Below are 13022 nucleotides of genomic sequence, written 5' to 3'. Positions count from 1 at the left end.
GTTTCTCCAGATTGGTCAGGCTCCATATTGGTCACCCTGACCTCAGGTGATCTGCCACCCTCAGCCTTCCAAAGTGCTGAAATTACAGGTGTGAGCCACCGCACCCAGACTGTTGTTCCCATTTCTATAGATAAGGAAACTGCATCTAAAAAGGATAACCCATCCAAGATCACATAGCAAGTAAATGGCCAATCCCAGGTTGAAACCCATCTTTCTGACACAGGGTCTGTGCTCTTATGAGGGGATATATACACCATGCTCCGAGAGCTCTCAGTTGTGGGGTGGGAAACTTCACTGTGTCTTAGAGCTCAGAGAGGGCATCCTGAAAAAAGTGATGCCTAAATAGGAATCTGAAGGATAAGTAGGAATTAGGAAGATAAAGGGGAGGCGGGAGAAGGTGGCCGATATTCAAGGGAATAATACAATACAATCATCCCTTAGTTCCAGGACCCCAGGGGATACCAACATCCGAGTCCCTGGTATAAAACGATGTAGTATATTTGTATATAACCTATGCACATCCACCTATATACTTTAAATTATCTTTAGATTACTTATAATACCTAATACAATATAAATGCTATGTAAATAGTTCTTATCGTATATTTTTGGGGGTTTTTTTTATTGAATTGTTATTTCGTGGAGTTTTTTCGGATGTTTTCCTTCAGTGGTTGGTTGAATTTGTGGATGTGGAACCCATAGACATGGGGGGCCAACTGTATTTGCAGAGTCCTAAAGATCCAAGGGAGCACACGTTGCTTACAGAATTGTCCAGTAGGACTGGAGGGTAGCGAATAAAGAACACTGGTGAGAAACAAAGTGGCAGGAAGGAGTCTTTGCATGAAGATCAACCACAAGGCAGATGAGGGAGTCTGTTCTTTCATCCTGAAAGCATCAGAGAAACTCTGTCACTGAAAGTAGGGGTGATGTGACATGAACAGACAGGACTTCTGTGAATGCAAGGTGGAAAATAGAATGAAAGAAGGCAGACCTGGAGGCTGAGAGGTCAATCAGGAAGCTATAGGAATTCATGCAAGGGATGAGAGGAGCTGGGTGGAGTACCACCTGTGGGGATGTAGAGAAATGGACCAAGTAGGGCAGTGTTTATGAGGTAAAACTGAAAGGGCTTGGCAATTCATCAAACATGGCAGCCAGTGTTTAGCTTTGAGAGCCTGTGCCTAAAGCTCCCATAGCCCACATGCTTGCGAGTCTCTCAAACTTTTGTCACTCCCCCTCCTAATACAATACGAGAAAGGAAACTAAAAGATTAATATTATAATAGTATTTCAAGGGCTTCTAGGTATAAAAAGAAACAATAGCATATGAATTTTGTGACAAACCATAGCGCTTGCTGTGTCCCAACAAAATTCCTATGTTGAAAACTAATCACTGATGTGATGGTATTAGCAGGTAGGGCCTTTGGAAGATGATTTGGTCATAAGGGCAAAGCCCTGATGAACGGAAGCAGTGTCCTTAGAAGAGACCCCAGAGAGCAAGCTAGCCCCTTCTGCCATGTGAGAACAAAGCAAGAGGTGGCATCTGTGAAGAAATACACCTTCACCAGACACCAAATCTGCTAGTGCCTTGATCTTGGACTTACCAACCTCTAGAACTTTGAGAAATAAACTCGGGTATGGTATTTTATTATAGCAGCTCAGACTGAGAGTGCTCAAGCCAGAATCCCTGCCAGATCCTCTTTGCGCAAAAAGATAAAACAGAGGCTCTGTCACACAGACTCCATCTGCAGACAAGCTCAGTAAGGAGCTACCAAGACGGTGGCCCCAAACCAGAGTATCCCTCTCTCCACCCAGCCACACTGGATTCTGCAGCACCCAAATACTGCAAGCAGGGATTTCCTCAAAGTCAGAAGCGCTGGCAACTGCCTGCCAGGAGCTTGAGAGGTTGCACTCGGTGGGTCGCAGTGGCTGGGTAGCAGAGGTTGTGCTCAGAGCACCTTTGGTGGCAGCAGCACAACAGGTGTCCCAGCTAACAGCAATGAGGGAGGAGCAGGAGTGAAGATGGCATCCAGGTTGTCCACTTGGGCAACTGGATAGAAAAGAAACAGAGAAGCAGCATGAAGGAGATGCTCACTCAGCTTTGGGTGTGTTGCATTTCAGGCCCTCCACCAATCAGGATCGCGTTTGGCCACACAGAACTAAAACCCAGCTACAATGGCTTTGTCAAGTAGGGGTGTGTTCTTTTGAATAACAAGAAGCTCCAAGAAGGCAAGTTAGGACTTTTGCAGCTGCTCAAGTGGGTCATCCAGGAACCAGGACCCTTCAGCTCTCGTGCTGCACTGCCCTCACCAGGGGCTTTAATCCTCACCATCATAACTTGGACCCAGTACATACAAGCATTTTTACTGACTTCCAAGAGAAAGAATGGTTGGAAGTGTCAAGAGGCAAAAACAAATGGCAACTGAATCTTTCCCTTTTTCTTTTTCCTTGAGATGGAATTTCACTCTGTTGCCCAGGCTGGAGTGCAGTGGCATGACCTCGACTCACTGCAACCTCTGCCTCCTGGGTTCAAGCGATTCTCCTGCCTCAGCCTCCGGAGTAGCTGGGATTACAGGCATGCGCCACCATGCCTGACTAATTTTTGTATTTTTAGTAGAGATGGGATTTAACCATGTCGGCCAGGCTGGTCTCAAACTCCTGACCTCAAGTGATTCCACCCCACTTGGCCTCCCAAAGTGCTGGGATTACAGGTGAATCTGTCCCTTTTTAATAAGGAAATATATTCCTCAGAAACGCCACCCATAGATATCCAATTGGGCAAAACTATGTCACATGATCACCCAGCTGCACAAGTTGCATTGCTGTGTTATTTCTAACCCTGAACTAATAGAGACTCTCTATGAGCAAGGAAGAAGAGGAGATCAGATATTGGACAGGCAACCAGCAGTGTCTGCCATGGACTTGCAGTGAATATTCATTGCCTCCATGTTGACTGTAGGAATATAGGACATCCTGGTGGGAATTTTTTTTAATTTATTTTTTATTTTTTATTTCAGTAGGTTTTGTGGGGATCAGGTTGTGTTTGGTTACATGGATAAATCCATTAGTGGTGATTTCTAAGATTTTAGTGCACCCAGGACCTGAACAGTATACGCTGTACCCAGTGTGTAGTCTTCATCCCTCCCTGCCCCCCACCCTTTCTCCTGAATCCCCAAAGTCCAATGTATCTTTCTTATGCCTTTGCATCCTTGTAGCTCAGCTCCCACATGTGAGTAAGAGCATATGATATTTGATTTTCCATTCCTGAGTTACTTCATTTAGAATAATAGTATCCAGGGCCGGGCACAGTGGCTCACAGATGTAAACCCAGCATTTTGGGAGGCTGAGGTGGGTGGATCACCCGAGGTCAGGAGTTCGAGACCAGTCTGGCCACCATGGTGAAACCCCATGACTACTAAAAATACAAAAATTAGCCAGGCCTGGTGGCATATGCCTGTAGTCCACTTTTGCATCCTCCTCATTTTCTCTTGCCACCACCATGTAAGAAGTGCCTTTCACCTCCTGCTATGACTCTGAGGCCTCCCCAGCCATGTGGAGCCATAAGTCCAATTAAACCTCTTTTTCTTCCCAATCTCAGGTATGTCTTTATCAACAGCATGAAAATGGATTAATATAGTAAATTGGTACCAGTAGAGTGAAGTGTTGCTGACAAGATACCCAAAAACGTGGAAGCAACTTTGGAACTGAGTAACAGGCAGAGGTTGGAAAAGTTTGGAAGGCTCAGGAGAACACAGGAAAATGCAGGAAAGTTTGAACTTCCTAGAGACTTATTGAATGGCTTTGACCAAAAGCCTGATAGTGATATGGATAATAAAGTCCAGGCTGAGGTGGTCTCAGATGAAGATGAGGAACTTGCTGGGAAGTGGAGCAAAGCTGACTTTTGTTATGTTTTAGCAAAGAGACTGGTGGCATTTTGCCACTGCCCTAGAGATCTGTGGAACTTTGAACTTGAGAGAAATTATGTAGGGTATCTGGCAGAAGAAATTTCAAAGCAGCAAAGCATTCAAGAGGTAACTTGGGTGCTGTTAAAGGCATTCAGTTTTATAAGGGAAGCAGAGCATAAAAGTTTGGAAAATTTGCAGCCTGACAATGTCATAGAAAAGAAAAACCCATTTTTTGAGGAGAAATTCAAGCCAGCTGCAAAAATTTGTATAAGTAACAAGCACCCAAATGTTAATCCCAAAGACAATGGGGGAAATGTCTCCAGGGCATGTCAGAGGTCTTCAAGTCAGCCCCTTCCATCAGAGGCCAGGAGGCCTAGGAGAAAACGGTTTCATGGGCCAGGCCCAGGGTCTGGGTGCTGTGTGCAGCCTAGGGACTTGATTGAATGAATTTTTTGACAAGGCCTATCAAGAGATTAGAGAAACTCTCCAGACAGCCAGAGCTAGACCCAGGCACCCTGGCAAATTCTAGTGAAGCTCAGGATCTACTTTACAAGCACCAATCGTTTTGTCAAGTTTATCTGGAGTTCTAAAATTTAAACTTATGCCAGTGAGTAGGAGCTAGTCATGTGACTACGATGAATGACTCCCCGACCCCCAAGCATACAAGCAGCAATAGCAAATCCACTTGGTCTTCCACATTGAAGGAAACACCTAAAAACAGGAACATAGTTTTCATAATTGGAGCTAGGTTGCAGATCCTCTTAATTAGGAATTTCCTTTGAAATCTCTGGAAGTGGGCAAGAATGATGCAATGGTTTAAACAGACTTACCCATAAGACCAACTAAGCAACAAAAAATAATGAAGCTGATTTCTCTAGCCTTAGCTCCAGGCAAATATGCAGTTTTTAATTTATTTTTTCACTGTTCTACCACTTTCGGCCTAAAATATATTTATATCAATGACTCTTATCACCACAGCCTTCGTGAATGGAATGCAACAAGGTATTAAACACCTTGTAGGGAAAAAAAATGTGTAGTATTCCACAAAGGGTAGTTAATGAGTCAATATACCTTTCTATCTAGGATAATCCATGCCCAACTTTCTTTGACTTTAAAAAGCTTAAGCACAGTCTTGGGAACAGTATCAAAGAAATAAAATTGCCTTTGGGAAGCAAGATCCAGGCTTTCATTTCTTTGAAAGAGGAAAGTTAAACCCAAAGGAAAAACAAAAAACCATCAAAATGACAAGGCTTATCTGTTAGCAGAAAGAGGGAAGGAAATTCTCTGTCATTGTTTGTCATGTAAAGTGGCAAGATAGTGAACCAACAAGGACTGACCTTTTCACTGGAGGGAAAGAGCTGGCATTTAGATTATTTTTCTGAGGTCAGGAACTGGGTCTTATTCGCCTTTACATCTCCCTCACAGCAACCAGCACAGCAATTTGTCTGCAGTGGATGTGCGGTAATATCTATTGGTTATTTGATGGGTGAGTGGGTGGTGCAGTGCATGGGTTGGTTGGCTGGTGGATTTAAATTAAGCAAATTTCTCTCTTTCCTCCTCCAAGCCTATATAGCAACCTCTTTCTCCTGGTCTCCTGCCCATAATGCCTTGCCCCAGTGCTATCACCAATGTTGTCTGAACGAGCATGCATGTCCTTGTATCAGTACCACAGGGCCATTCCCCCCTAGAAGGTGAATGGGTTTCCTCCAGAAGGCTTCTCCTTTTACCACTGAACGGTAAACTCCTATGTCTCATTTATCATTGTCCTGTTCTCCCAAGGCTGTCCCACCTGCTCCTCAACCTGTCCCTCCCAATAAATATTTATGTCATTGGCTTGGTGAATGTAAGCAAATTGCACATTTAAATTCTATTTTAGAAAACAAACTTTTCTTTAAGTAATTTTTTTAAAAAGGAAGATGAATGTTTGCCAAAAATGCTAAATGTCTTAAGATACCTGTATTTACCTATTTAAGAAATCTTTTTTGTCCTTAAAATTGAAGTTTACATTTAATTTTCAATCCAATGAAATAATCTGTCATAGCTTTAAAAAAAATACAAGGCACTCACTTTTCCTAGCTTTTTTTAGTTTTTCTTTTCTCATTCAAATGGTTTTTTGGAAAAGTATTCAACTTACTGAATATATAATTCTCTGTAACATATAATGTGATTTACTCTGTAAAATTTGAAACATTTGCCTCTGTTAGATTTCTTTCTCTTCCTGTGTTAACAACCACATGCATTGTGCTAGATTTGCCTCAAAGCAGAGGGAACATCGGTATTGAAGACCTCTAATTCTCGTAGACCATTTCATAGCAACCTTTTTACCAGTTCCTTCTTTAAGCTTTACGAGAGCTCAAGTCAAAAACAATACACAGTTAGGGTTGTATCTGAGATTTAGAAAAGACAGGCAAAGGTTAACAAAAATGCAAAGAAAATTCAACTCATTCCATTTTACTGAAAACAATTTCCAAGTAGCTTATCTGTTATGAAGATAACTTCATCCAAGCATTTATTTAATAGTTAATTAGCAGCAGCTCTTAAAATATTTCTGCAGCTTAGAAAACACAGGGCCATCATCCTAGCTAATAATATCACACTGATGAGCAAAGACACAGTACCTACGTTTTCAGCTGATGATGTGGCAAAGATCATGAAATTCTGCAAAACTCAATGTAAAGTGAGTTATAAATCGCACAAATACCAGCTAATGGATAATGAGATTCTATTCTAATGTTGATAATGTGCAATGTAAGTGTTTCCTGTTTCTTAAATAGGATGTCTTTGACCATTTAAACAAGTCTTTAGTACCAGGCATCCACAGACATGAGTATATTAAAAAACCCATTTTGTGTATGCTGCTCGGAGGTAATGAGAAAGTGCTTTTCAATGGGACACGCATAAGAGGAGACATCAATGTCTTATTAATAGGTGAGAGCATGCTGAGTTAATAGTGCATTGATAACTTATTTTTATTGTCCCCTGCTCACCACGCTTGTGTGACTCGGTGATGTAATATTAGCAAGAAAACAAAAAGCCAAACCAGCACAATTACTGTGTCATGATTTTCTGGTATAAAAATGTGCTTGCCTTTTATTGGAAACATTTTTTATCCTTGAGAACATCATTTGACCTTTTTCACAAATGTCTTGTGTCCAATACATCAACCTCCTACCCTAAATTCCACTTTTCTTGTCACTCCCACCCTTTTATCCAGCACCATGTCCCAACTTTGATCTACTGAAAAATCCCAAAAAACACCCTGAAAAATCTGACTCTCTTTGTTGTCTAAATCTCTCTCTAACCTAGGCTGTTCCTCATCTTTCCACTGTATCTTTTCAGCGAAGGTTCAAAGACCGTGTACAGCTTGAGCCAAGACTTCGGGGTGCTTTCATCTGTTTAAGAACTCGAAATTGGCAAATCTTAATCCACTACTAACTCTGTCCCTCTTGATGCCAAGCACTCGGGGGAACACAAAAATACATGTGATACAATATCTGCCCTTTTGCCTAGTTGTGGGATGAGACAAATACATTTATTGAACATACATTTATTAAATTCTTACTCCACGTCAGATACCGCCAGCCATGGACAAAACAAAAAAATGAGAGATACAAAGCTTGTCCTTAAGGGACTTATAGTAGAGAGCAAAGGGATAGACGTGGAAAGGAATTAGTGCCTCAAAGTGATCTAGGTGCTATGATCGAAACATAAGCAAAATGTTGAGAGGGCACTAACAGAAAGTACCAGAAAGGGGATATTATTCAGAGGAGGAAGATATTACACAGGTGGGAAAGGAGGAGAAGTTTCCGAGAGTAGGATTTTAGCTTTCAACACCTCCTCTTTAATGGTCGTTTCAAGAACTTGTTAGAAAATATTTGCAAAGAGGCTATAGTTACCAAAACAGCCTGGTACTGGCCAGCACAGTGGCTCACACCTGTAATCCCAGCACTTTGGGAGGTTGAGGAGTTCAAGACCAGCCTGGCCAACATGGAGAAACCCCTTCTCTACTGAAAATATAAAAATTAGCCGGGCATGGTGGCAGGTGCCTGTAATCCCAGCTACTTAGGAGGCTAAGGCAAGAAAATCGCGTGAATCTGGGAGGCAGAGGTTTGCAGTGAGCCGAGATCATGTATTGCACTCCAGCCTGGGCAACAATGCAAGACTCTGTCTCAAAAAACAAAAACAAAAACAAAAAAACCAGCATGGTATTGTTATAAAAATAGGCACATAGATCAATGGAACAGAATAGAGAACCCATAAATAAAGTCAAATACTTACAACCACTGATCTTCAACAAAGCATACGAAAACATAATTTGGGGAAAGGACACCCTATTCGATAAATGGTGCTGGGAAAACTGGCAAGCCACGTGTAGAAGAATGAAACTGAATCCTCCTCTCTCACTTTACACAAAAATCAACTCAAGATGGATCAAAGACTTAAATCTAAGACCTGAAACAATAACAGTTCTAGAAGATAACATCAGAAAAACTCTTCTGGACATTGGCTTAGGCAAAGAATTCCTGACTGACCCCAAAAGCAAATGCAACAAAAACAAAAACAAATAAATGGGACCTAATTAAATAAAAAGCTTCTGCATAGCAAGAGTAATAATCAGCAGAGCAGACAGACAGCCCACAGAGTGGGAAACAATATTTGCAAGCTGTGCATCCCACAAAGGACCAGGATCCAGATTCTACAAGGAACTCAAATAAATCAACAGGAAAAAGACAATCCCATCCAAAAGTGGGCAAAGAACATGAAGAGACATTTCTCAAGAGATTATATACAAGTAGCCAACAAATATATGAAAAAAAAAAATACTCAACATCACTAATCATCAGGGAAATCCAAATTAAAACCACAATGAGATACCACCTTACTCCTGCAAGAATGGCCATAATTTAAAATTCAAAAAATAAAAGTTGTTGGTGTGTCTGTGGTGATAAGGGAACACTTTTACACTGTTGGTGGGAATGTAAACTGGTACAACCACTATGGAAAACGGTACGATTCCTCAAAGAACTAAAAGTAGAACTATCATTTGATCCAACAATTCCACTACTGGGTATCTACCCAAAGGAAAATAAGTCATTACATGAAAAAGACACGTGCACATGCATGTTTGTAGCAGCACAATTCACAGCTGCAAAAATATGGAACCAACCTCAGTGCCCATTGACTAATGAGTAGATAAAGAGAATGTGTATATACACCATGGATACTAGTCAGCCATAAAAAGGAATGAAATAATGTCTTTTGGCAATTTGGATGGAGCTGGAGACCATTATTCTAGTGAAGTAACTCAGGAATGGAAAACCAAGTATCGTATATTCTCATTTATAAATGGGAGCTAAGCTATGAGGATGAAAAGGCCTAAAGGTGATATAATAGATTTTTGGGGACCTGGTGTGGGGAGAGTGGGAGGGGGTGAAGGATAAAAGACTACATATCCGCTACCGTGTACACTGCTCATGTGACGGTTGCATGAAAATCTCAGAAATCACCACTAAGTAACTTCTCCATGGAACCAAAAGCCACCTGTACCCCAAAGACTATTGAAATAAAAAAAATAAAACAAAATAAAGCAATGTTGGAATAAAAGTAAAAAAAAATCGTAAAGAATATCTGTTTTCATAGTATTCCTCAGTATCTCCCACACTTATGCTGTAATTTATTTGGATTTTCACTTAATTATCACCTTCAGGAGGTTTGATTGGACTTCCCAAAATACAGTAACTACCCAGGTACTCTCTCTTATGTAAATGGATGTCATCCTTTTTCTAACACTTTCAAAATCTACCGTTTTGTTCTCTCTTGTCTCCCCAGTGCCTAAAACGGTTCCTGTCACATAGAAGGTGCTCAATGATTTTTTTTTGAATAGATGAATGGTAAATTCGCAGGATTTTCTCAAATCAGCTTTGTAGACAGGCCATTTTCCCTTTCTCAAACCTCTATATTCTGCACACTTTTCCTCCACTGTCATCAGCTTTGAATCAATAACCAGTATTGTTCCACAGAGAAATAAGTTTTACAGCTGAGAATGCTCATCGCACCCTATTGCCCTTTCACGGTGCTCAGGTGCCTTAGACAAAGGTCATAGTCAGAGCCAAAGCCTGTGGCAACTAGGAAACTAGCTAAGTCTGCACAAATGTCAAATTATAATATCAATTTTAAACAAAATATAAGCTATGTAAGAAAATGAATTCTGGACTATAGAAAACTGTTGTCTTTTTGCTGTAAGTTGATTGTCTTTTAGTTCAGATTTCATGAGGATTTAGAATTTGGAGTGATGTGTTTTACTTATTTCCCAATATTTTATGTCAAACAGAAGGACTGAAAAGAGGGAAAATGGCACGATTACATTTGAAAATAAATATTATTTAGTCCTAGCTAGCTGATAATTATATACAAATGAGATGTTATCTCTGCTATAAAGCTTCTTCTTAAAAAATAAAACATGCAGCCGGGCATCATGGCTCACACCTGTAATCCCAGCACTTTGGGAAGCCGAGGCAGGTGGATCACCTGAGGTCAGGAGTTCGAGACTAGCCTGGCCAACATGGTGAAACCCTGTCTTTACTAAAAATACAAAAATTAGCTGGGCCTGGTGGTGCATGCTTGTCGTCCCAGCTACTTGGGAGGCTGAGGCAGGAGAATGGCTCAGGTCCAGGAGGTGGAGGTTGCAGTGAGCCGAGGTTGCGCCACTGGGGGCACTCCAGCCTGGGCGACAGAGCGAAACTCCGTCTCAAAAAAAATAAAAATAATAAAAAGAAAACATGCGTGTATTTATTGTTACCATGCCTTTGAATATGCTAATCTGTTCAACTCAATTTCACAAGTATTTACTGAGTACTTCCAGATAGTGGGAAATGGGTTGGGGGTGCTGTTAGGTATGTAAAGATGAATAAGAACCTCAAGAAGCCTGAAACCTCGTGTCTTACCGTGAGTTCTAGAATATTTTTATACTAACATCTCATTTAAAGAAGAAATTGGGCAGGCGAGGTGGCTTACGCCTGTAATCCCAGCACTCTGGGAGGCCGAGGTGGAGGTGGGTGGATCACTTGAGCTCAGGAATTTAAGACCAGCCTGGGCAACATGGTAAAACCCTATCTCTACCAAAAATACAAAAAATTAGCTGGGCATGGTGGTGCACACCTGTGGTCCCAGCTACTTGGGAGGCTGAGGTGGGAGGATCGCTTGAGCCTAGGAGGCAGAGGTTGCAGTGAGCCGAGATCATGCCACTGCACTCCAACCTGGGTGACAGAGTGAGACCCTGTCTCAAAAATAAAAATAAATAAAAGAACATGCCTCTCTTCACTTTGTGTTTTCAATATTCAAAGTGGAAACGAAGTCAGGGAAAGCTATGCCGCAGTAGCAGAAGCCCTTGCTAGTGGTGTAGAGTCCCCCAACCCCCAGAACTGTGTGGTTGTAGTTTTCCTGGTTGCCTTCTCCACGGGAAAATTAGGGGAGCATCTGTTGCTCTGAGCTCAAAAACAAAAACGTGCTCTGCTGCTCTAGGAGATAACATCCACAGAAGGCTGAAAATTAAAATAAACTAAACAGAGGACTGCAGATTGTTCAAATTAGCCCACATGAAAGCCAAGGGAATAGCCAGTCATTTAACTGTTAAATTAGACTGCGGCTGCAGCTGATTTGAGAGGACAGATGACTGAATGACAAGTGTTAATAAACTCGGGAAAAGGTGTAAAGTAAGCCACAGGGAAGCAAGGGAATGCAAAGCAGATGGACAATTGGATTTGAACAGAAGGAGAAAAATTAAATTTTTAGATTGAATTTTTTAAAAAGATAGCAATAACCTATATTTCCATAGACACACACTGTTTGTTTCTGAAAGATTTCTAAGTCCTTCTTTTTCTGTTTACTGTCTAAAAGGAAGGGACAGGGGCTGCCGATAAAATGTTACAGATAAGAAATACCTGAGTGAGAATGTTGGATGCTTTCCTTAAACCTCCAAAAGCGTTGCATCACTTGATATGTTGTTAGCATACATAGGCATTCTATGAGATTTTAAGCCCAAATACAGGCCAGTGAAATCAGTCAGTCAATGAACATAGTCTATTTCTAGTAGGCTGAGATACAAAAGAAGTATTCATTCACTGCCATTTGAAAATGAATGATTTAGGTGACAAGTCTTGCCCTTTTAAGAACCAAAACTTTTCCATTTGAAACTTGGTGAATTCTGAATTTTGAAATTTGAAATGGTGAATGCCACAAACCAGGTCGCTCACCATTCATACATTTGTTGAACAAATATATGAATAAAACTTTTTGTTGAATGAGTGTAGTAATAAAATCTTGTTGAATAGATGGATGAATGAATGAATGAAATGGATTATGCAATTGCGTTCAGCAGTAGGGACTGAAAATAATTTCTTGGTGACGCTGTAAACAGAAGTTATACTACAGTCCCACCATATGAGAACAGCCTTGAGGGCTCAAATGTGAGTTGGGATTACAACTTCACTTGGGGGGTAGTTCTCACTTGGGGAATTGGACGTAATGGAGAAAGTCTAGAACGTCAGTGGGATCGGCCCAGCAGGAGACTGCCAGTGATGGTCACTAGGGCACCTACTGAGGGAATGTCACCTGAGGGGCAAATGATCAGACCTCACAATTTGTTAAAAGACCAGTACCAGGTTCCTTGGAGGCGAGGTGAAATTTTGAGTTCTGCACATCATTAGTGAGTCTGATCGTTTTCCTCTAGGCAGCTTTCATGGACTCATATCTAAGTCTTAGGGAAACAGTGAAATGTAAAGGGAAAAGCAAAGAAATTACTCTTATATAAGCTCTCCACACAACACTGGTAATACTGCTTTGAAGAAATGAGTTCTCTTCCGTTTGGCACAAAACTTAGTATCGTTTCAGAGAACATGGGACAGCTCCAACATACCAGCTGCATCCAGCAGCACCCAGCTTCACCTAGGCTGCAGCCCTGGCCACCAACAGTGGCAGCACAAGTAGTAGTGACCCTCCACTGAAAAACACCCTCACGACAGCCATGTCCCCAGCACAATCACAGATTATCCACCGCGACACAGCTGCACTGCCAGATCTGTGGGCACTGGCCCTGGGTGAGGATTGGGCTATTGTTAGCTAT

The sequence above is a fragment of the Mandrillus leucophaeus genome, unplaced genomic scaffold (genome assembly GCF_000951045.1).
Source record: "Mandrillus leucophaeus isolate KB7577 unplaced genomic scaffold, Mleu.le_1.0 Scaffold145, whole genome shotgun sequence".
Lineage (NCBI taxonomy): Eukaryota > Metazoa > Chordata > Mammalia > Primates > Cercopithecidae > Mandrillus > Mandrillus leucophaeus.
Note: the sequence above shows the minus strand (reverse complement) of the source record.